Source organism: Camellia sinensis, chromosome 14 (genome assembly GCF_055761805.1).
Source record: "Camellia sinensis isolate YWXY chromosome 14, ASM5576180v1, whole genome shotgun sequence".
Classification (NCBI taxonomy): Eukaryota; Viridiplantae; Streptophyta; class Magnoliopsida; order Ericales; family Theaceae; genus Camellia; species Camellia sinensis.
Genome location: NC_138974.1, coordinates 143279223 through 143304010, shown reverse-complemented (window position 1 = coordinate 143304010; position 24788 = coordinate 143279223). Strand labels below are relative to the sequence as shown.

The 24788-nt window shown below is 40.8% G+C and overlaps 2 pseudogenes; both read left to right on the top strand.

Annotated features, from left to right (window-relative positions):
• The first annotated feature begins 781 nt into the window (after window positions 1-781).
• On the top strand, window positions 782-1476 carry LOC145808138 (25S ribosomal RNA; annotated as a pseudogene).
• LOC145808137 (25S ribosomal RNA) lies at window positions 1477-2312 on the top strand (annotated as a pseudogene).
• The last annotated feature ends 22476 nt before the right edge of the window (window positions 2313-24788 follow it).

Below are 24788 nucleotides of genomic sequence, written 5' to 3'. Positions count from 1 at the left end.
AGTGAGACCCATAGGTCGTAGGATATTTGAAAATAGCCACATAATCCCCGGAGCCGTCAAACTGGTCTATGTATGGTATCTTGAATCTATCCGGCAGAGTTACTGCCGAGTAAGTGTATCCATCCTCAATATCAGGGATTGAATTCACGCTCTGAGCCCGTTTGAAGAGCTTTTCCAGCTTGTTGACCTTTAGTGCTGTGAGATCAACCTCGAATTCAAATGGTGCCTCCATTTGATAAACTAGTGCCTTGGAGGTCTGAGGTGGGATGGGATCTACTTGCATGCCCACATTTTCCTGGGCCTTAATTGTGACTCCGGGTGCCGGAATTCCCGCTGGAGGTGCATGGCATGCTGAGGCTACTACCGGTTGTGGCTACTGTTGTTGAAGCCTTTCTATCACTTCTGCTTGGCGGGCTACAACCTCGGCTTGGCAGGCTATGGTCTCAGCTTGGCAGGCAACGTTTAGCAGCATAGTCTCAATGGTCTGCTGGAGTTGGTGAAGCTTATCTTCCATACTGAATGAGGGACTTTGAGTTACCGGAACTGGCGAATACTCTCTATCTAGAGTAGAAGTAGAAGATTGGGCCTGACTGGACACAGGCGAAGTAAAAGGTGACTACTGAATTGGTGAATTTTGCGTAATCCTCCTTCGTCTGGTAACCGGTGGGAGTGAAACAAACACTGGCTGTCCCCTGACTAGATCCCTGGATCTAGAAATCTTTCTAACTCGGGTCCAGAGTTCTTGAGGGGTAACTGAATCGTTTGAAGCAATGGTGAGTAAACTTCATGTGTGCGAGTCAACGAGTGAGTAAACTCGTAAGTTACAAGGAAGCTGATTGAGGGGATCCCCTCACGAGTTGCACAATCAACCGACCTTGATCTTCTGAGAAGGGTTCAAGTGTGAGCATGCATGTCGGGACCCGAAAGATAGTGAACTATGCCTAAGCGGGGCGAAGCCAAAGGAAACTCTAGTGGAGGTCCGCAGTGATACTGATGTGCAAATCGTTCGTCTGACTTGGGCATAGGGGCGAAAGACTAATCGAACCGTTTAGTTGTTGGTTCCCTCTGAAGTTTGCCTCAGGATAGCTGGAACCTGGGTGCGAGTTCTGTCAGGCAAAGCCGATGATTAGAGGCATCAGGGGTGCAATGCCCTCGACCTATTCTCAAACTCTAAATAGGTAGGATGGCGTGACTACTCCGTTGAGCCACGCCACGGAATTGCAAGCTCTAAGTGGGCCATTTTTTATAAGCATAACTGGCAATGCGGGATGAACTAAAAGTCGGGTTACGGTGCCCAACTGCACGCTAACCTAGAACCCACAAAGGGTGTTGGTCGATTAAGACAACAGGACAGTGGTCATGGAAGTCAAAATCTGCTAAGGAGTGTGTAACAACTCACCTATCGAATCCACTAGCCCAGAAAATGGATGGCGCTGTCAGGGCAAGTGCCAGGCCCCGATGAGTAGGAGGGTGCAGCAGTCACTGCAAAACCTTGGGTGCGAGCCTAGGTAGGAGACATTGTCAGGTGGGGAGTTTGGCTAAGATGGTACATCTGTTAAAAGATAACGCAAGTGTAGTAAGATAAGCTCAACGAGAACAGAAATCTCTTGTGGAACAAAAGGATAAAAGCTCATTTGATTTTGATTTCCAGTATGAATATGAACCGTGAAAGCGTGGCCTAATGATCATTTAGACCTTTGGAATTTGACGCTAGAGGTGTTAGAAAAGTTACCACGGGGATAACTGGCTTCTGGTAGCCAAGCATTCATAGCAACGTTGCTTTTTGATCCTTCGATGTCGGCTCTTCCTATCATTGTGAAACATAATTCACCAAGTGTTGGATTGTTCACCCACCAATAGGGAACATGAGCTGGGTTTAGACCGTCATGACATAGGTTAGTTTTTACCATGCTGATGACAGTGACGCAATAGTAATTCAACCTAGTACGAGAGGAACCGTTGATTCACATAATTGGTCATCACGCTTGGTTGAAAAGCCAGTGGCGCGAAGCTACCATGCGGTAGATTATGATTGAACGCTTCTAAGTCAAAATTCGGGCTAGAAATGACACATGCGCCTGCCGCCCACTTGCCAACCCGCAGTAGGGGCCGGCTGACCCCTAAAGACGCGTGCCGTTGGTGAAGCCCGCGCGGCGCATGAGCCACACAGATCGCCTTGAAGTACAATTCCTATCTCGAGCGATAGGTAAAATCCTTTGTAGATGGCTTAAATACGTGACGAGGTATTGTAAGTGGTAGAGTGGCCTTGCTACCACAATCCACTGAGATTCAGCCATGCGTCGCTTCGATTCGTCCCTCCCCCTTCTCTGTCCCTCCTACGACCAATTGCCCGTGAGGTCTGGGAACACATAATATAGCCTAAGTGCGCGGCTCGAGACACAAAAATGATTCACTTGTGTACCGAAAAGAAATTCCTAAGGCCCAAGGAGATTGCTAACACTTTTGCGACAAGTTGTGAGTCGGCAACACGTACCGAACGAAGGCTTTCGTCTGTGCTGTGGCTTGGGCTACGGCACTTGGCAAGGCCATGGCATGGCTATTAAGTGCACAACTAGAGCCATGTGCAAGGCTACACGTGCAGCCTAGCTTGAGTGCCTGTGGCCAAAGTTGCAGCAACTGGCAAGGTCGCAGACTCACTTGCATGCACGCAGCCTGGCATGCATACGTTCGGCCTGGACTGCGGCACTTGGAAAGGTGTCAAGGTGCACCCATCCAAGGGTCAAGACCTTGATGCCACACACAATTGTGGCATTCGAAAAGCCAAAGACATGTCCAAGAAGTTGTTGGTGCAAGTGCAAGCAAAGGCCGCAGTCATAGTGCAAACATATGTCGCAGCCTTGGCCAGCATGCAGCAACACATGTAGCAGCATTGGCCAATAGCAGATGCCACAGCCTAGGCTAGTATCTTGCAGCATAGGCCGCAGCCTTGGCCAGCATGCTGCAGCACAGGTCGTAGCCTTGGCCAGCATGTTACAGCAAGGGCCACAACCTTGCCAAGCATACCATAACCTTGGATAGCAGGCCGCAGCACAAGCCGCAGCCTTGGCCAGCACGGTGCAGCACAAGGCGTAGCCTTGGCCAGCAGCACAGGCCGCAACCTTGGCCCGCAAGCTGCAACACAGGCCGTAGCCTTGGCCAGCAGCACGGGTCGCAGCCTTGGCCAGCAGCACAGGGTGTAGCCTTGGCTAGCATGTTACAGCCTTGGCCAGCATGCTACAGCACAAGACGCAGCCTTGCCGAGCATGCTACAGCCTTGTCGAGCATGCTGCAGCACAGGCTACAGTCATGGCTAGCAGCATATGCCGTAGCCTTGGCCAGCATGCTGCAGGGCGCAGCCTTGGCCAACAACATAAGCTGCAGCCTTGGCCAGTATGCCACAGCCTTGGCCAGTTTGCAGCAGCATAGGCTGTAACCTTGGCCAGCAGTACAGGCCACAACCTAGGCCAGCAGCATATGCCACAGCCCTGGCCAGCATGCTACAGCACTAGCCATAGCCTTGGCCAACAGCACAGGCCACAGTTTTGGCCAGCATGTTGCTGCCTTGGCCAGCATGCTGCCGCACAGGCCACAGCCTTGGCCAGAATGTTGCAGCATAGGTCGTAGCCTTGGCCAACAGAACAGGCTGTAGCCTTGGCCAGCATGCTATAGCATAGCTCATAGCCTTGGCGAACAACGCAGGCTACAACCTTGGCCAGCATGCCACGGCCTTGGTCAGCATGCTACAGACCGCAGCCTTGGCTAGCATGCCCCAGCCTTGACCAGCATGCTGCAGCACAGATCCTAGCCTTGGGTAGCAGTGAAGGCCACTGCCTTAGCCAATAGCATAGGACGCAGCCTTGGTTAGCATGCCACAGCCTTGGCTAGCATGCTGCAGCACAGGCTGCAACCTTACCCAATATGCTGCAGCACAGGCCGCTGCCTTGGCCAATAGCACAGGTCACAACTTTGGCCAGCATGCCGCAACCTTGGCCAGCATGCTACAGGACAGGTTGCAGCCTTGCCCAGCATGCCCCAGCCTTGGCCAGCATGCTGCAGCACAGGCCGCAGCCTTGACCAGTATACCACAGCCTTGGCTAGCATGCCGCAACCTTGGTTAGCATGCTGCAGCACAGGCTGCAGCCTTGGCTAGTATACCACAGCCTTGGCTAGCATACTGTAGCCTTGACCAGCATGCCCCAGCCTCGGCCAGCACGTTGTAGCACAAGCCGCAGCCTTGGCCAGCAGCACAAGCTACAACCTTGTCCAGCATGCTACAACACAAGCCGCAGCCTTGGCCAACAGCACAAGCTACAACCTTGTCTAGCATGCTACAACACAAGCCGTAGCCTTGGCCAGCAGCCCAGGCCGCAGCCCAGGCCACACCTCCTTGAGCCGTACTTACTTTTTATGGCATTATCATCATCTTATCCAAATGCAAATTGTTTCTTGTCGCGTTGCACCGGTTGTTTTGATCACTTATTGTGTATTTTATCACTTTTGTCCGGCATTGTGTCGTATTTTGTACATTTTTACCATTTGTTTTGAACATGATTCTTTTATATTCTTACCTGAACCATGCCATATAATTAATAGTGCAAAAGTATTAATTTTTAATGCCATTTCGTATTTTTTTGCTATTTTTCTTGAATTTGTGCTGATTTAAATTGTATACAAGAAGGTTTACTTCCTACTACATATTATGAAAAATGTCAAGAGATATTAACTTCTGCCAATGGTACTAAAATGCATATCAAATATAAATTACCTAAAGTTCATGTTTGTCAAGATAATGTATGTTTTAAAACCTCTTTTGTTTTAGTAACAAATATGACTGATAAAATTATTTTTGGTTCCCCATTTATATATTTATTATATCCATTTACTACATCTAGTACAGGAATCACTACACATGTTTTAGGACAACCTGTTACATTTAAATTTTTATCTCCTCCTGAACTATTAAAATTAAATCAATTGAAAGATTGTTCTATTTCCCATACAATTAATCGCCTAACTCGGCATTTAAATTTTCTCAAAGAAGAAATTAATTATAAACGCATTGACCAACAATTAACTGATCCAGTTATTATTTCTCAAATCAATGATTTCAAACTCAAACTGGAATCAACTGTTTATTCTACCTTACCTACTGCATTTTGGCATCGCAAAAAGCATGTAGTTACTTTACCTTATATTAAGAATTTTGATGAACGACAAATCCCTACTAAGTCTAGACCAATTCAAATGAATCATGAATTACTTGAAATGTGTAAAAAAGAAATTAATGAATTACTCCAAAATCGAATAATTAGTCCAAGTAAATCACCATGGTCTTGCCCTGCTTTTTATGTTAATAAAAATGCTGAATTAGAACGAGGTGTCCCTCGATTAGTCATCAATTACAAACCTCTAAATGCTGTTTTAGAATGGATTCGGTATCCTATTCCTAATAAAAAAGATTTAATTAAACGACTTAGTCAAGCTGTCATTTTCAGTAAATTTGATTTAAAAAGTGGTTTTTGGCAAATTCAAATTCATCCTAAAGATAGATATAAAACTGCCTTTAATACCCCCTTTGGCCAATATGAATGGAATGTCATGCCATTTGGATTAAAAAATGCTCCTAGTGAATTTCAAAATATCATGAATGACATATTCAACCCATTTAGTCATTTTTCAATTGTTTACATTGATGATATATTAATTTTTTCAAAATCAATCAGTGAACATTGGAAACATTTAACTGCATTTTTCTACACAATAAAAAGTCATGGTCTTGTCATCTCTGCTCCTAAAATTAAATTATTTCAAACTAAAATTCGATTTTTAGGCTATGATATTCATCATAATACTATTTTACCCATTAGTCGATCCATTGAATTTGCGTCCAAATTCCCTGATGAAATTCTGGATAAAACCCAATTACAAAGGTTTTTAGGTTCCCTCAACTATATTGCTGAATTTTACAAAGACCTTAGAAAAACTTGTCAACCTTTGTTTGATAGGTTAAAGGATAATCCTCCTCCTTGGTCTTCTGTTCATATTTCTATAGTTCAACAAGTCAAACAATACGTTAAGACTCTTCCTTGTCTTGGTATCCCCTCTGAGAATTCATTCAAAATTATTCAAACTGATGCCTCCGATATCGGTTATGGTGGCATTCTTCTTCAAAAAGTCACTCCTCAATCCTCTGAACAAATTGTTCGCTATCATTCTGGTGCTTGGAATAAAGCACAATTAAATTATAGTACTATTAAAAAAGAAATTTTATCTACTGTCTTATGTATTCAAAAATTTCAAGATGATATTTTAAATCAAAAAATTTTACTTCGTGTTGATTGCAAATCTGCTAAATATGTTTTGGAAAAAGATGTTCAAAATCTTGCTAGTAAACAAATTTTTGCCCGTTGGCAATCCCTTTTAAGTATTTTTGATTTTGATATAACATATATCCCTGGTTGTCAAAATTGCCTGCCTGATTTTCTTACCCGGGAATTTTTACAAGGGGGTAAGGGATGACTGCACCATTTACTTCTTACCATAAATCCCGAATTACCTATTTCACAACCCAAATTAAACAACTTACCCATCGTATTCACCGTCTCAAATTAGCCAGACCAACTACCAAAAGAGCCCAATATATCAATTACCATCAGATTCAAGCCCGTCGCAATTTACTTGCCCACAACTACAATTGTTTACATCGCCATCAAGATTATTTAGATCTTCTTTCTGGCTGCTAACCATTATTTCTTTCTCAACAGATGTCTCGTCCAAGGCATCCCTCCAAGGCTTTGGTCTCATCCTCCAGTAAACCTAATCAACTTATTGTTCCTCCTCCTTTGGAGTCAGTCACCCAATCTCATTCACTTGAAACCGTTAACGGTTACCAAACTCTTGGTAACATCTATCGTCCTGATTACTCATCTGCATTGGCTGCAGATCCCTTTGCATCCAGCCATTCGGTTTCAGTTACTCCATTTCCAGTTAACCCCATTAAATCACCCCGATCTAAGTACACCAATTCACATGTTACTAACTTGTTCTACAAAGAACCCAGTCACCCAAAAAACCAACCCATCAATGAAATTGCTAAATTCCATTTTGGCTCTGGATGCCATTTCACCCTTTCACATCCAGAGAAAACCCTCTCCTATTACAAAGACATTCTACTCCATCACCATTCAATTTTGATCAAACCAATCCAGGATCGAACCTATGCTTACAAGATCCTATATCATTCAATTTATATTCACAACATTGTTTCCATGGCTGAATGGGGAAACCCTAACCAGCTTCGTGATTTACCTGGCCATTCCATTCAATATAATTACCATGACTACGTTGATGCTTGGTTCAAGATCTTCTTGTACCAAAATGAAACCTTCAGTCATTCTTGGTTCATCTCATTTGATCAAAAATTCAAATCTGAAATACCTACCTAGTTTCTGAGATGGTGGACTCACTATGGTGCCATTTCAGATATCCTCCCTGATGATCTCCTTGAAATAATTAATTATTTTGCCACTGTTTATCCATTTACTGCTCATCAACGACAATTTCCCTTATTACTAATTTTTATATCCAAATACAAAATTCCATGGATATTTAAATGGCAATATGGGATTGATGATAACATCATCATTCGCCAACATACAGTCAAATGGTGGGTTAAGTTCAATGTACCCAGGATTCTTGAAATTGTTCAAGAAGAATTCCCACCTGATCAGTGTGCTCCAACTCCTGCTCTTGCTAAAGCCCAGCAGAACCCAACTGCTGCAATTACTCAAGGAAGTCAACCCAGTCTTCCTCCAGTCAACCTTAGAAGCCCCTCATCCAGTGGTTCCAAGCCCAAATCATCCAAATTAAAGTCCAAAGCCATTGCTACCCAACCAGCCTAGTCCAAGCCCAAATCAAAGTCCAAGGTAACAGCAAAACCCATTTCATCCCCTGCTCAGCCGAAGGTCAAGTCCAACAATAAATCCAAGTCATCCAAAGAAGACATGATCCAGTTAGCCCATCAACTATTGAATCAAGCTAAAACCTAATCCACTGATTCAGATAGTTCAGACAAAGATTCAGAACATGCCCACTCCTCTGAACAATCAACTAATCAATATTCAGGACCCGAGTTTCAAGATGCTCAGGATCCGTTTGCATAATCAACATTGGATTCCATATAAATACAAATCAGCTTCAGTCAATACTCTTTTGAGAAAAGCTGCCAATTTGTATTTGTATTGATTCCATCATTCACATGTTCCACCGAAAGTGATGAATAGTAAAAGTTACTGTTCACTTTTACTGTTCACCGTCACTATTCACCCAGTCAACTTTTGTTTAAAGCTGTTCAACTATTCAATCAATCAACCGAAAGCAACCGACAGCATCTACTTTACCCCATGCGTTGCCAGCTGCTTTCATCAGTCACTTGTTACTTTTCTTTGCTTTGTTTTGTATATAATGTAATCAAGTTGAACTCATTCGGCAGAATTAGAAAAATTCTGAAGCTCTAAGTGCTCTGTGAGATCAACACCCTATGCTGTAACCATTTAAGATCCTTGCAGTTGTTGTTTTGTAATTGTAAGTTAATATATTAAATGTTGTTTTAATAATGGTATTTTAAAGTGCATTCCAGTTATTCTTTTGATTTCTAGTATTCCAGTTATTCTTTTGATTTCGTAATTCATCTCCTTCATGTATGTGCTGCTTCCACCTTTTGGTATCAGAGCCACGTGATGTTGTATCCAGTTTCTAACTGTTTTGCTACTTCTACTCAATCTTCTTTCTTGTTTATTTGATTAATCTTGTTTTTAGATCATCTTAATCACCCGAAAGATCAGTCTGTTCTATCCACCTAGTTTAAGTCACCCACTTCTTCCCAGTCTAGTGTAAGTCCTTCGGTTTAGGCAGAATCCGACTTTGGGGTTTCAAGATAGGGTATGTATGTATACTAGGTATGTGGTAAAATTGACAAGAATAGGGTATGTATTAAGATCCCTGTAAAACTGATTAATTAAACAAAACAATGAGTCGATTATTTAGAAGTAACTCATCAGTCAGTTCTAGCTCAACAACTTTGCCCTCAATACCTCATCCAGGATTAGTCATTAATGAAGAAGATGTTGAAATACAAAATGATAAATTCCATCTTGGCTCTGGATGCCATTTCACCCTTTCACATCCAGAGAAAACCCTCTCCTATTACAAAGACATTCTACTCCATCACCATTCATCTCCTTCATCTCTTGACATTTTTCATAATATGTAGTAGGAAGTAAACCTTCTTGTATACAATTTAAATCAACACCAGTATCAATTAAAGCAATTAATTCAAATTCAAAGTCATTGATTATTAGTTTAATTTTCGAATACCATTTTTGAATGTAAAGTTTATTAATTAGACTTAATCGTTTTTCTTCAGGATTGTTGGATTGAGATTGGTGTGATCGATTATCAAATAACAGATTGTCAGGATTAGTGGGATCAGAATCATGTTCAGATTCATGGGGAGATTCGTGATCATTATGTTGGAAATTATCTAGACTTTTATTAAGTTTTAAAGTAATAATTTCGTCTTCGAATTTTTTATCTTTCTGTTGTAATTCTTTGATGGTGTGTTTAATCTGATTGATTTCTTGTTGTAGATCTTGTAATGTAACTTCTTTGTGTTTATGTTTAAATTTTTCTAAAGTTTTGGATAAACTAATGATTGGTTTATCAAACTTTGGTTTGGCGTCAGAATGAATCAATAATGATTTTAGTTTATCAATATATTTTTGTTTTAATTTTGGATCATCTAATTTACTAATCAGGTCAATAAGAGCAGATTCTTCTTGAGTGTTTTTGGTAAGAACAGTAATTTGTTTAACTGGTTTACAACAAACATCATTACATCCTATATTAATGTTGTTATCAGAATCATCACTAGGTGATTGGTAATCGGATGAAGTATGAAGATGATCAGAAGAAGAGGAACTACTAGTAGATTGATTTAATTGGAAGATTTCATATAATTGATTTTTGGAATTGTCATCAATTTGAAGTTGATTAACTCGATCTTTTAATTTTTGTTTTTCTTTACATTTATTGGAGTAATGGCCTTTTTGACCACAGTTATAACATGTAATATATTTAGTATATTTAGATTTAGATTTTGGATGTGATTTGGATTTATAATATTTCTTTTTAGGTTTAGTATAGAATTTATCATTTGACTTAAAGGTGAATAATTCTTTTTGTATTTATTAGAATATTTGTATGATGATTTATGTTTATGTTTGGAATATTTGTGTGATTTCCTACGAGAGGGTGCAACAGGAGGTAAATCATATTGTTCACAGAAATTGCCTAATTCATATTTAGCTTTATGTTTATCTTTATTAGCTTTTTGGATAAGTTTAAGATCAATACACATTTTTAAGCCTTCTTTTTGAATAGTGCTAATTATATCACCATATGTTAAATTATCATATTCAATAACACCAGTGGGTTGACTAAGAACATCTCTAATTTTGTGAGCAAATAAACTAGGTAATCCATTAATAAATTTTTCCTTCCAAAATGATTTAGTACAGTCTTCTCGTAACATAACGCGAGAGGTGAATACATCCTTATACCATCTAAAGTCACTTAAGGTTGGACGGTAAGATTACTAAGTTGATCATGTATGCGAGAATATATGTTTGTAGGGGTACCAATAAAATGTCGGACTATTGTACAGATTAATTGGTTTATTCCATCAGGGTGACAACATCCTATAGATTCATCAAAGATAGGTAGACCATTTTCATCAGTTTAATTAGCATATATGATTGAATCATGTTGTTCTTCAGTAAGGTATTTTTCCCACCAGGATTTGATCATGCCAGTGAAACCAGAGGTAATTAAGGAAACAATTTCAGGTTGAGAATATTGGGGATAATTACTGAGATAACTATTGGCGACCATAGATAAATGATTTAGTTTTTGAAGGATCTGATCTTCACTGAGACCATCAATATTCCATTCATATAATTTTTTAGCAGAAACAGAAAATTGATTACTAAGATTAGTTTCTTCAAATTGGAGATCAGGTGGAGTAGGCCGAGAATACCAGTTCATGGTAGTTTGAGGATTAACTTTGGGATAATGAATTTTATTAAGATTAGAAGATTGAAATTGTTGAGCTAACTGATTGATTTTATTATTAGTAGTGTCAGTTTCAGATTGATCGAAAACAGTATTGGTATTCGGTTGTTGATTTAAAACAGTAAGACCTTTATCTTTGGATGTAGAGGTATCACTGGGAGTTAATTTAGTAAATAAATGTTCAATGGCTTTGACAGTAGATTGATCATTAGTAATAAGGCTAGTTCATTTAGATCGGTGACTAGGGAGATTAAGTAAAGGTTGATCTAAGGGTTTAGTAGATTTTGCGGATTGTTCTTCTAAATTAGTTTCTAGTTTATCTAATTGTTTACCAATGGTTTTTAAACATTGATTAGTATAATTATTTTGTTCAATAACTTTTTTAATCTCAGGGTCAGTGCCAGGTAATTTAAAAGGAGAGGCTGGAACTTCAGAACCTTGGTGATCAATAATTATATTTTCTAATGGAGGATGGTTAGAACTAACAGAAGTATTAGAAGAAGTTTTCCATTTATGTTTTGTGATTGTGTTAATCTTTTTGTAATATTGATCCATATAATCAAAGAAAGATAATTCAAAACCATATTCAACCATGAAGTCATACCATCTCCTAGTTATTTTGGATTGTTGAGCAGAATCATATTTAGCACGATAAGCATGTCTTTTAGTCCGATTTTCTTTGGATCTAAAGTCAATAAGTAATTTTTCTAAATCAGGAGTAAAATCTTTCTGGATTGTCATTAGTTGGGGATTCACGGGTGGTATAAATTCTTCGAAATCAGTTTGAGTTGGAGAAGTATTAGAAGCAATGTCTTCTTCTGGCAAATGTGTGGGAGTAGTATAAACAGGTTTACTAATCTGGGAAGTAGTAGAATTATCAATTCCTTTGAATTTGTTTTGGGAAGTTTGGTTAGTTGGACCAAGATGTATTTGACTATTTTTCCGAAATAAAGGAGTATTAAATATTTCATCATCAGATGTAATTTCAGTAGGGACACTAGAGGTACTATGCCGAGAGGATTGACTTCGATTAAATTTAATTCGAACAGAACCATCATTGTATTGCTGAATATCTTGAATATCTTGAATTGAAGATTGTTGTTGATTATGTTTGTAATTTTCATTGACAGTAACCCATTGATCAGGTAATTCTATATTTTTCCATTGAATCATTTGGGGAATATTAATATTGGATTCACTACTACTACTGCTTTGAATTAATAAAGTTTTATCTTTGGGGCTTTTGTGTAAAGCATGAACATTTAAATTAGTTTGCATACATTTATAATGAACACGATAAATTAAAGCAATATTATAAACTTTTTCTAACATTTCAGTAAATGAACCATGTAATTGAATATTTAATGTTAATGCTTTGAGAATATGTGGATCTCGTAAACTAAGTGTAAAATCAGGAAAACAATTAAAATGTACTAGACCTTTATGAAGACCAGTTTCCATCATACCCATTAAACTATCATTGTAATTAAGAAAGCGAGCATCTCGTAAACATAATAAAACAGAAGTGTTTTTGCCTACCATTGTTAATGGATTGACACCTACTTGAATTAAGCCAATATGCATAAAATTATAACCATTATCTAAATGTCACTTGATTAATTTTTTATCAAATAATTGGCAGGTTTCCCTAGGTTTTTCTAAAGCATAAACTTGTTCAATAGTTTTAACATGAAGAGTAACTTTAAAAACATTTTGTAGAAAAGTAGTTTTATAAATTTCTTTGATTGGTAGTTTGGGTATATTCCATCCAGCATCAAATTTATCATTTTGTATTTCAACATCTTCTTCATTAATGACTAATCCTGGATGAGGTATTGAGGGCAAAGTTGTTGAGCTAGAACTAACTGATGAGTTACTTCTAAATAATCGACTCATTGTTTTGTTTAATTAATCAGTTTTACAGGGATCTTAATACATACCCTATTCTTGTCAATTTTACCACATACCTAGTATACATACATACCCTATCTTGAAACCCCAAAGTCAGATTCTGCCTAAACCGAAGGACTTACACTAGACTGGGAAGAAGTGGGTGACTTAAACTAGGTGGATAGAACAGACTGATCTTTCGGGTGATTAAGATGATCTGAAAACAAGATTAATCAAATAAACAAGAAAGAAGATTGAGTAGAAGTAGCAAAACAGTTAGAAACAGGATACAACATCACGTGGCTCTAATACCAAAAGGCAGAAGCAGCACATACATGAAGGAGATGAATTACGAAATCTTAAGGTTGGACAGGTAAGATTACTAAGTTGATCATGTATCCGAGAATATATGTTTGTAGGGGTACCAATAAAATGTCGGACTATTGTATAGATTAATTGGTTTATTCCATCAGGGTGACAACATCCTATAGATTCATCAAAGATAGGTAGACCATTTTCATCAGTTTGATTAGCATATATGATTGAATCATGTTGTTCTTATTTATAAAAATTAAAATAAAATTAATAAACATTAAAAAAATTATTTAAAAATTTCTATAATTACTAGCGACTCATCATTTAATGATTGCAATCATTTCTACAATTTTTTCACTATTGTTACTATTTCTTATTATTTTTTAAATATTAAAATAGAAATAAAATAAAATGAAATATTTCGACAGCCAAATATTTTTTTTAAATTTTTTTATGGTGTCTTTATTTATTTTCGTCAAGTTATGATTGAAAATTCATGGAAAAAAACTCTACTTTTTAAAAAAGCCCATTATGTCTCCTCGAGCATAGGTGATGTTTCCTCCTGCAGGATGGAAAAAGGCTTAACAAGCTACTATAGGGGGGGCACCTCCTAAAGGTTGGCCAACAAGGCCAGGCCACGGCGCGCGCTTGGCACATGTCGTTGCTTGGCTTATGGCAAGCATGGGATGTGTCGAGTGGCGGCTCGTGGTGGTGGCGATGGCACGCCCACCTTCATCGGGGGTGCGACATGGCCCGCAGGGCTGGCATGCACGCATCCAGGTTGCAGCCTAGCAGCTTGTCATGCGAGCGACCTGGAAGCCCAACATGCACGAGGCTTAGGCTGCAGCCTTGCCCGTGACCAGGACGACTTGCCCGCATGGCAAACCCGTGGCCTAGGCAGCCTGACCTACTCACGGTCTGGGCAACATGGCACGTCCGCGGCCTATGTAGCCTAGCATGCTCCCGGCCTGGGCCGCATGGCACGCCCGCGGCCTAGGCAGCATGGCACACCCGTTGCCTGGGCGGCGTAGCAGACTGGCCTGCGCGTGGCCTGGGAAGCATGGCACCCCCGCGGCCTGGGCGGTGTGCCAGCCTGGCTTGCGTGCGACCTGGCCAACTTGGTACGCCCACGGCCTATGTTGTTTGCCAATCCCGCCGCCTAGGCAGTGTGGCAGCCTAGCCTACACATGGCCTAGACAGCATGGCACACCCATGGCCCGGACGGCATGGCAGTCTGGCCTGCACGAGGCCTAGGCAGCTTTGCACACCTGCGGCCTGGGTGGCGTGGCAGTCTGGCCTATGCACGACCTGTGCTGCTTAGCTTGTTCGCCTCCTGCGCGATGATCTTTTGACCACGGTATGCGAGTTGCGCGCACGATCGCGCACGCCAATATGGTTGTAGCTCGAGAAGGCGTCCATGAAGCTCACCATCTTGTGTCCTTCTATTATGTCAACTAATAGGTTGATTATCGGAAGGGGATAACTATTCTTGTGGTAGGCTCAATTGAGGTCAGAATAGTTAACATACAACCTCCACCTGTCGTTTGGTTTCCTCACAAGGACCACAATGGACAACCACTTCGGGGTAGTTTGCATTCTAGATGAAGTGGGCTTTTTCTAGCTTGTCGACCTTTTCAGCATTGTGACCATTCCTTTCAGGGTGGAAAATTCGTTGTTTCTGCCTTACCATTTTGAACTGCTAGTCAATACTGAACCGTTGTGCGGCTATTCTGGAATCTATGCTAGGCATATCCTTGTGTGACCAGGCAAAGACGTCTCTGTGCTCAATTAGGAAATGGGTCAAGTCTTCCCGTACAGACCCTGGTAGTTAGGATCCGATCTTTGCCACCTTCATAGGGTTGGTTGTGTCAACGCCGATACCTACTAAGGCTTTTACCGGTTCGCCTTGATGGATTTCATCCTCATCTCTAACCTCCAAACTATCTGTAACGAAGGTGTTCTTGTCTTTGATGCCGTCAAGGGAAACTGTGTAACATTCTTGAGTGAGAACTTGATCCCCCTTGGTTATCCCAACACCAAATTCGTGGGAAATTTAAGCGTTAGATAATAAGTAGAGGCCAAGGCCTTAAGCTGGTTTAATGAGGTCCTTCCCAATATTACATTGTATACCGAGGGGCTGTCCACGACCAAGAAGGTCACAGAGCGCGTTGTCTGTCTGGGGAAGTCACCTAGGGTGACTGGGACCTCAACTGACCTGAGAGGGATGATACGTCCCCCAGAGAAACCAATTAGAGGGGAATGTACAAGGGTGATCTTCTCTTTCCCTGGCCACATCTGCTTATAAGCCTTGAGGAAAAGTATGTCTGCTGAGCTGTTGGTGTCAACAAGGGTTCTTATTGTTTTTAAATTTGCGACCGGGGCGGTGATCACCAATGGGTCATCGTGAGGATGATGTATCCCTTCCAGGTCTTGATCTAAAAATGAAATGGGTTCTGACCGTGTGATAACCCAACACATAATATACTTAATTATGTGTGTGATTATGTATTTAACATGGATTTGTATATTTAATGATGTGATTTATGTGTTTATGAATTTATATATGTTGAATGTAGAGAAATATGTTGCAATTAGAGCTTTGAACTGAGAATTTATAGTCTTAGAGGTGCCAGAAACCAAAACCAACTCCATATTTGTGTTTAACATGGTTTTTGAAGCCTGCGGTGAAATTTGGCAAAATTACGATTCATAATGAATTAATTGAGCTTAATTAGCATAAACTGTAGATTAAGCCAACCTCATCTTGTATAAATTTAATGTTTAATTGATTAATGAGATTTAAATTCTAATTGGTTATTATTCTAATTTAATTTGGGATTTGTGAGAATTTTGGAGTCTGATTCGTATTTGATTTTAATAATGATTTATTCTGGAACTAGAAATTAAAGATCCAAATGACTTAAGGAAGTGGAATTAACAAGTTAAATTAGTTTAATTTTAAATACGGACTTATTTGGGAGTTTAATTGATATTTGGTTCAGTTTAGTAAAATCAAGATTTGATTAATCGGGTCTAAATTGGAGTTAATTAAGTTAATTCAATTATGATGATTGAAAAAGTATTCTTATTAAGAATTAAATCTACTTATAAGGTACCCAATTGGAACATGTAATTTATAGACGAAAATTTCGAGTTTGATATGAAATTGAAGGCTTAAATGATACGAGAAACCAAGATTGATGATGGAAAGAAGTTTAATTTGATATTTGGAGCCTTTTAGAAATTTGATTAAAAATCTGATTCAGAATGATAAAATTAAATATAATTAATTGGGCCTTCATTAAAGTTAATTCGACTAATTAAATTATGTGGGATCTAAAATTAGTTATGATTAATGAAATTATGTGGTAATTAAGTATTAATTATAATTAATTAAGACTAAGTAGTGTTTGTGGAGAAGTGGTTTGGAAATACTCTTCAGATCCTGGAGGACGCCAATGATCCTCAGCTAGTCACCTGAAAAGACACAAATACTCCGGTCGGGGGTGCCAGAATTAGCACTACGACGGACAAGTCAGTCCTTATACTCAAGATAGCTGGTCTTCTAAGTTTAAGTAAAGTGATTGTTACATACCTTTCTAAGTCCGTTATTCCTGTATTTATACCTGTTTCGTCTGGGCCTCGGGGCCAGGCCCTACTTTTTAATCATTGCCCTTTCTCTTATTCGGCTCCAAGGGTCTACACTTATTCGGCCCATATATTATATTCGGCCCTCTATTCTTGCAGGATACAGTCGATTAATATCAGCCTTCTAAAGTGTGCACCTTCTGACTTTGCCATATATTCGGCTCCCACAATTGCCCCCCGAACTCCTCGTTGACGGTAGTTAATCGATGTGTTTGGCTTCGAATTTGAAAAGTTAAAATAGGTCAAGCGGCTTCGCATACCCTAATATAGATGCCAGAATGCGCACACCTTTTCGGTCATCATTACGCTTTCCCACCTCGTTCGTGCATCTCTTGCATTTATTACGATTTGAAACTTCAGTCTTTTCGAATGCATAATTCGTCGAGTATTCGAGACTCTTGGACCGCCAGCGGGTATCCCTTCTCTGACTCGCATTTTCTGCAACTCTTCTCCGTCTATCCTTGCCCCATTTACTCCTCGTAAGTCTTCTTCTCATTTCTTTGCGATCCCATTTTCTGTTTGTTATTTTAATTTCGACAGACCCTTGAATCCCCGCGAAAATGGCTAAACACTTGAAGGACCTCCTTTCTGAGGGTCGTATTTCTGAATTTCGGCGACACTTTTCCATCCCCGATGATGTCCACTTATCTCTTGTAACGGACAGTACTCTTGATATGGAGAGGGAGGATCAAAATACAATCGTCTTCCCTTTCTTATCCATAGTAAAGTGCGGAGTCTGTTTTCCCCTACATCCATTGCTTAGGGCCGTCCTTCGCTATTGGAGTCTGATTCCTTCTCAACCCAATGTAAATTTCTTTCGAATCATCATGGGGGTGATAGAGTTGAACCGACGCCTTAGGATCAATCTTGGCATTCCGACGATTCGGCACTGCCACGCTTTAGCCAAATCTTCCGGTCGGCTGGGGCGATACTTTCTCAGGGCCAAGGACACTGACCATCACTTGATAACCATGCTTGCCAGTTCTAGTAAGAGAGTTGACGACGTAATGGTCAATGTCCGAGGTAATTGGGAGTTCGGTGAAGGCGAAGAACGAATAGACCCTATTCCCAGATGAAAGGGTGATCCAGGTTGCCATGTAACGCCTTGCGTTTGTTGATATGTCTTTTATTCGCCCTTTTTCCTTTAATCACCCCTTGTCTTTTGTAGGTAACAGATTGAAGAAGATTCTTACCTCAACCGACGACGCAGTCCTTGAGGAAATTAAGACTGCACTCAGATACATCGGCCGCCCAAACGTACAAAAGCAAGGGAGAGCTGCTCACTTACTCCTTCGATATGCGCCTACTTATACTACAATCTCGGTCGCAGACGGCATCCCAATTCCATCCGGCGATCAACACCTTTCGGCCCTTATCTTTCCCAACTTCAAGAGCCTTAGGCAAATTGGTCTCGACGATTCTGATTCGGGGCAAGAGGTGGAGCCAGTGGCAGAAATAGTTGCCAAACTAGCCAGAGAGGTCGACGAGACGCTACGCTCGGCATTTGAGGCTGCCAGACTTAACCAACCTTCCTCACCGTCCACTTCGGGTCGGGTAGAGTTTTCTTCTGGAGATATGTTTGCAAATTTGGGAGACCTACTCGGCGATTTTTTCGAAGGTATGGCTGGGGAAAACCTTACATAGATGGCGTGAAAGAAAAATGCCGGGCAAATGGCTACTCGAAAGAAGGCCGAGGCCGCCCATTCTGAACCCACCTTGATTAAAACTTTCGTACCCGTTATTGAAGAGACAGCTCAGGTTGCTGCGGCTGAAACAGAGAAAGAGGTTGAACAACAGGTCATTGACGAACGGCTGATTCCGGAGGAGGGGGGCAAAAAGCGTAGTGCCGAGGGAGAGGCTGGTTCAGAGATTAGCCCTGCTGACAAACGGCCTCATTTAGAAGAGTCGGACATGGTTGCTCCTTTTATTTTTTAGCCAAAGATCAAAGATACGCCGATCTCTTCTAACACTTCGGCCATTGAGGATCCAGCCGTGGCGTTGAGCCTGGCGGCTTCAATTTCCTTGCCAGTTGACAACGCAGCCTTTCGCGCCGTGCCGGATATTATGGCCGTAGCCCTATCTGCACAGTCGGCACTCCTGGTAGGTGACCATCTCAAATTCTCTTGAATTTGTTTTCATTAAGGTATCTAACGATACCAACTTGTTTTGCAGACGGTTGGCAGGATCACCGACCAAGGTCGCTGCCTGCATGATGCCCTTGGCAGGATTGACCGTTTGCAAACAGAGGTGAACGGTCAAAAGAGTAGGGCCAAGTTTGAAGTGATGGGAGCCGCAATGGAGAGTGCGCGATCTGAAGCAGAGAAGGAGAGGGCTCACACTGCTGAATAGCTCCGCTCTGACGCTGAGAATAGGGCAAATGCGAGCGAAGAATCGCTCAAGTTAGCCAAAGAGGCGCTTGCTGAGGTGGAGGTTCAGTTAGAGGAGCTCAAGGCGGCCAAGGAAAAAGCCGACTCTGAGGCTTCTGCGGCATTTGAGGCAAGAAAAAGCGCCGCCTTCATGAAATATGTAGATGAAGTCCCCAAATTCGAGAATCAGGGGTTCAAACATGGGTGGCTCAAAGCCCTTGCTGCCACTAGAGTTACATTGGCCTTGCCAATTCCCTACGAGCAAGTGGACGTTGAGCCACTTGAGTCTGACCCTGAGGATTGATCTGGGAGACATTTCAGTTTTGTTAATTATTTTTAATTCCGATGTAAGTTTTTGTTTGGTAGACTTTTGTTGGTTCAGGGTAGTTTTCATGTATAAATTGGTTACTATTTGCGCTCAATTTATTAATGAAAATTTCCTTGTCATTTCACTATTACTTGTACACAGTTTGTGAAGTTATGCTAATGAAGAATTTTTTTTGCCTTTCACTACTTTGGATAAAATCATTGCTATGTTTGAGCTTTCAGAGATTAAATATCCTATGGTAATATTGATTTATCATTCATATGCCGAATATTTTGAGGGCATTCAAGCCAAATAGGTTGGTGAAATTGCCTAGGCCCCCGGTGGATAGATTGGAATAGATTGGAATCATGAAGAATCAATTCACGAGGCCGGCTGGGGCACTCAAGCCGAATAGATTAGAATCTTGAGGAATCGATTCATGAGCCGGCTGGGGAAGTTGAGCCGAATAGATTAGAATCTTGAAGAATCGATTCATGAGCCGGCTGGGGCACTTGAGCCGAATATGTTAGAATCTTGAGGAATCGATTCATGAGTTGGCTGGGGCACTTGAGCCGAATATATTGATGAATCTACCCTTGCCCCAGGTGGTTCATGATCATTCGGACGCCGGATGACATGAACTTGAAATCTCGGGGTAGATTTCATAGGCCGGCTGGGGCACTCAAGCTAGATATATTGATGCCTTATTTTGGCTCACGAACATTATACACTGAATGGGCACATGAATTCTGCCCTTGCCCCACGAGGGTCGACTCAGTCGGCGGCGGGCGATTAAGGTTTTCACAGTTAATGAGATTGCCTCAAGGGTGCTGCCCCTGTAGGGGATAAATGAACGAAGGTACAACTTTTATGAGCTTAGTAAACAACTGACTCCAGCTCTTTGAAGAAGATTTAATGTGTGAATGTCGAATAGACTCTTCTATAACAGTAGAGGGGAAGCGAGGACGCTAGCTGAGCTGGGCAGAGACATGAACCGAGGTGGTAAACCTTTGCGCACAGGAAGTAGGAGTTCTAGGGATCGAGAGAGGCATCAGTCTCCTTGATGTCGAAGCAGATCGCCCAGGCAGGTCAGGCAGTCGCAGGGAAGATCTCCGCAACCCCAGGTCGGGAGGGGATCCGACGCGAATCCGTGCCCATTAAGCTTTGCGGTCTTTGTGGGAAATAGACCGATGACAGAAGAAGACTCGATCGTTCGAGACCCAAATGTAGCGGTCGAGTTTGCTCGACAAATTTTTCCTCCTGAGGTTCAGCAGTCAATGGTAGGTCGACAGGACTACGAAGTATTTCGTGAAGGGGCTTTATACTGCCTATGAAATCGGTATATGCGACTACGTGCTGCCCACCAAGAAATGTAGAAAAAGGAGGAATGTATTCGAAGTTTGGAGGCTCACGCGGAGGTGGCTGAGCGTGAGTTAAGGAAGGCCAAGGCAGTCCAGGCACAACCCACCGGGCAAGGAAACCCAATCGTGGAAGAAAGGGTCACCCAACGGCTCATCAGTACCGTGCTCACTGATTGTGATACAGCGAGTATGTTCGCGATGGAGTCTGCAAAGGGGAGGGCCTATGAAAAAGATTTTCACAATGGCCGAAAAGTTGGGATCAAAAAGACCAAGGTGAAGCTTGCCAAAGAGGTTTGCCGATGTGAAAATCGTGGATTTAGGCATGGTTGGATCAAGGCATCTCTAGCCGCGGAAGCTCTTCGAGCGTCGGGCATTGATTCAGCATCACCGCTCTACCGCAATAAACATTTTCCGTTCTCCGCTTTTGAAGTTGAGAAGAGTGAGGATGAGGGTGATGCCGTATAAGAATGCTCATTGTAAGGTTGAAACGCGGATCGCGTTCAGAACTATGTAATTATTGTTTGATCGAATAAAAATATTCTATTGTAAATATTTCGTTGCAGTTTGTATTCAGCGTATACGTGTTTCATTTTATTGCACAAATATTTGAATGAATATATAAACATTGATCAGCCCAAGCATCCATTAAATGACCAGTGAGACGACAGCTTATAGGCAAGGTCGGCCCACTCATGATAGCCGTTTAGTCTAGAATGAGGCCATTCTAACTAGGCCATTTATAGTGAGGACTTGGCTCGGGTCCTTGATGTTTAGCCGGTTGGGTTGATGAATCTGCCCTTGCCCCAGGTGGTTCATGATCATTCAGATGCCGGATGAGACGACCTTAAGAATTTTGAAGAATCGATTCATGAGCCGGCTAGGGCAGTTAAGCCAAATAGATTAGAATCTTGAAGAATCGATTCATGAGCTGGCTGGGGCACTTTAGCCGAATAGATTGATGAATCTGCCCTTGCCCCAGGTGGTTCATGATCATTCAGATGCCGGATGAGACGACCTTAAAAATTTTGAAGAATCGATTCATGAGCTGACTGGGGCAGTTGAGCCGAATAGATTAGGATCTTGAAGAATTGATTCATGAGCCGGCTGGGGCACTTTAGCCAAATAGATTGATGAATCTGCCCTTGCCCCAGGTGGTTCATGATCATTTAGACACCGGATGAGACGACCTTAAGAATTTTGAAGAATCGATTCATGAGCCATCTAGAGCACTTGAGCCGAATATATTGATCAATCTGCCCTTGCCCCTGGTGGATCATGGTCATTCGAACGCCGGATCATAAGCCGGCTCGGGTTAGATTTCTTGCAGTTTAGCGTTAATGAAATTGCCTCGAGATCGCTGCCATTGTTCAAAATAAAAGGAGTGGGCGCTTCGTGCCAATAAACACACTTGATTTATCATTACTTGTTGTGTGGGGTGAGATAAGTGGGGATGTCGGTTAGAGAAGCTCGAACTTCGGTTGAGCTTGGTGTTGCAATGGATCGCAGCAGAGAACCCACCCGTGCGGGAGTCAGGTCATCCAAAAAATGGGAGATTCGTGAGTCTCCAAGTCATCGAAGCAGATCACCCCGAAAGGTGAGTCAACGACCGTTGAGTTTATCCTTCCTTGTCCTGGATCTTTGCCTTGACATTGTCAATGGTATCAGGGGAAGTTTGGCAATGTGCAAGTCGTGGGCTTGGGCACAGTTCACTCAAGGCATTGGAAGCCGTGGAGGACTTCCGAGCGACGAGCGTTGATTCGACGCTGCTGCTTTACCAACGCGTCTTTTTCTCTTTTTTCGCTTTCAAGGTTGAGAATCGATATTGTAATGTTCGAACGCGGATTGCGTTTATGTAACAACTGTTTGATCAAATAAAAAGTTTTATTTCAAACATTTGCGTCTTACTCTGAATTTTTTATATGCTTAGTTAAGCACCTTATTTCGAATGTTGGCATGTTGTTTTGTTTTGTTCGTGCCGAAAGTGTCACGACCCGCTCCCCGTACCCAAGGGTTAGGCATCGTGATGGCCAGTAACCGAGGTTACCTCCGGCCAAATCTAATAAACGCAAGCGGAAGAAATATTTAAATAAGGGTACTAATCATTGGAGCGTCTATTTTTATTAAAAAATGTATTGACCAAGAAGGCCGATATTTACATAAAAAAAATACATTAATAAAAGTGCTTTGTGCCTACTCCACACGCTGGTCCCGACATGCCACCTGAAAGTGGTAAAAAACTATAAGCTCATGGCAGAGTGAGAAATATTATACTAAGAGTATAAGGCATAAAATTCACCATGGATAATTAGTTAGGCCAAAAAGAGCTTGATACATAACATACATAATACGAAAATCATTTGGCGTATAACATGTAATACAGAAATCACTATACAATCATAACCACTGTACATCATTAAGTGCCAAGCACTACACTGGTCAATGGATCCACGACAAACACTAGACCACAAAATGGTCAATCACTAAGCCAATGGTTATTTAAGTCCCCCAAGGCATGGAACTCATTAAGCCAATGGTTATTTAAGTCCCCCAAGGCATGGGACTCCCGTGGTGGTACTTACAAAACATATTTTCATATAAGGTTATAGCCAAATATTCGTTAAGAGTAAAACAAACACATCCATGGATTTTCTTTTAAGCAAATAGGGCTCATAAAATAATCCACGTAACTGAAACCTTTATAAAACATAACTTTTATAAATATACTAATAAAATATAACTTTTATAAAATAGATTTTGGTAAGTCAAAACATACATAAAATATATTTTGAAAACTCAAGGTATAATATAACTCACCTTAACTTTAATACATTACTCTTTCTTTCCACTATCAAAGACCCTTTCACTTTCCACTATTCTTTCCTTCTTTCTCTCCTCTCTTTTCTTTCCTTTCTTTCTTCTTTTCTATTTCTTCTTTCCTCTCCTTCAGCCGAATCACCTCCTATTTATAAGGAGGTGAGACCAATGCTTGGCCAACACGTAGCCGGGCCGTCCCTCTTGCTCAGATTCGTTCATTGTGCCTGTTTGGCAGAGCTTAATTACAGCTTATTTCAGCTTTCAGCTTAATTTAAGCTATTTTGATGTGTTTAGTTTAGTTTATAGCTTATAGCTTATAGCTTTTTTGAAGTCAGAAATCAGCTTATTCTTTGAGTGGGGCAGGAGATACTTTAAGAATAAGCTGGAAATCAGCTTAAGCTGAAAGTTATAAGCTATAAGCTGTTGAGGCATAAGCTATAAGCACTTTCCCACAGTTCTACCAAACAGGGCCATTAATTAAATCGATTCGTTCTTATCTTATATAAATATTTAAGATAATTACCTTCTGACACAATATTTTAATATAATTAATTAATTCTTAATTAAATTACACATTATCACATACTAACAGAAAATTAATTATTTATTTTATTATTATGTCCATTATTATTATTATTATTTATATTCTGACCCCTAAACTTTTAATAATTATATTATTTTACAAAATTATCCATAATAATATATAATAAATTATATATTTTAAGAACTGAGATTAAATAATATTAGTATAAATTCTACAGAATAATTAAAAATCTGGTTTGTTACAATCTTCCCTCCTTTTAAAATTTCGTCCTCGAAATTTGCCATAGGTGTAAGTTATCCGCTGCGCACTCTGATAAATATATATTAGATGATTAATCTGATAAAAAATAGTATCTCAAAAAAATTTTACCAAAAATAACTCACGGTCTAGTTGTCAAAATTTGGTTTGGGCCA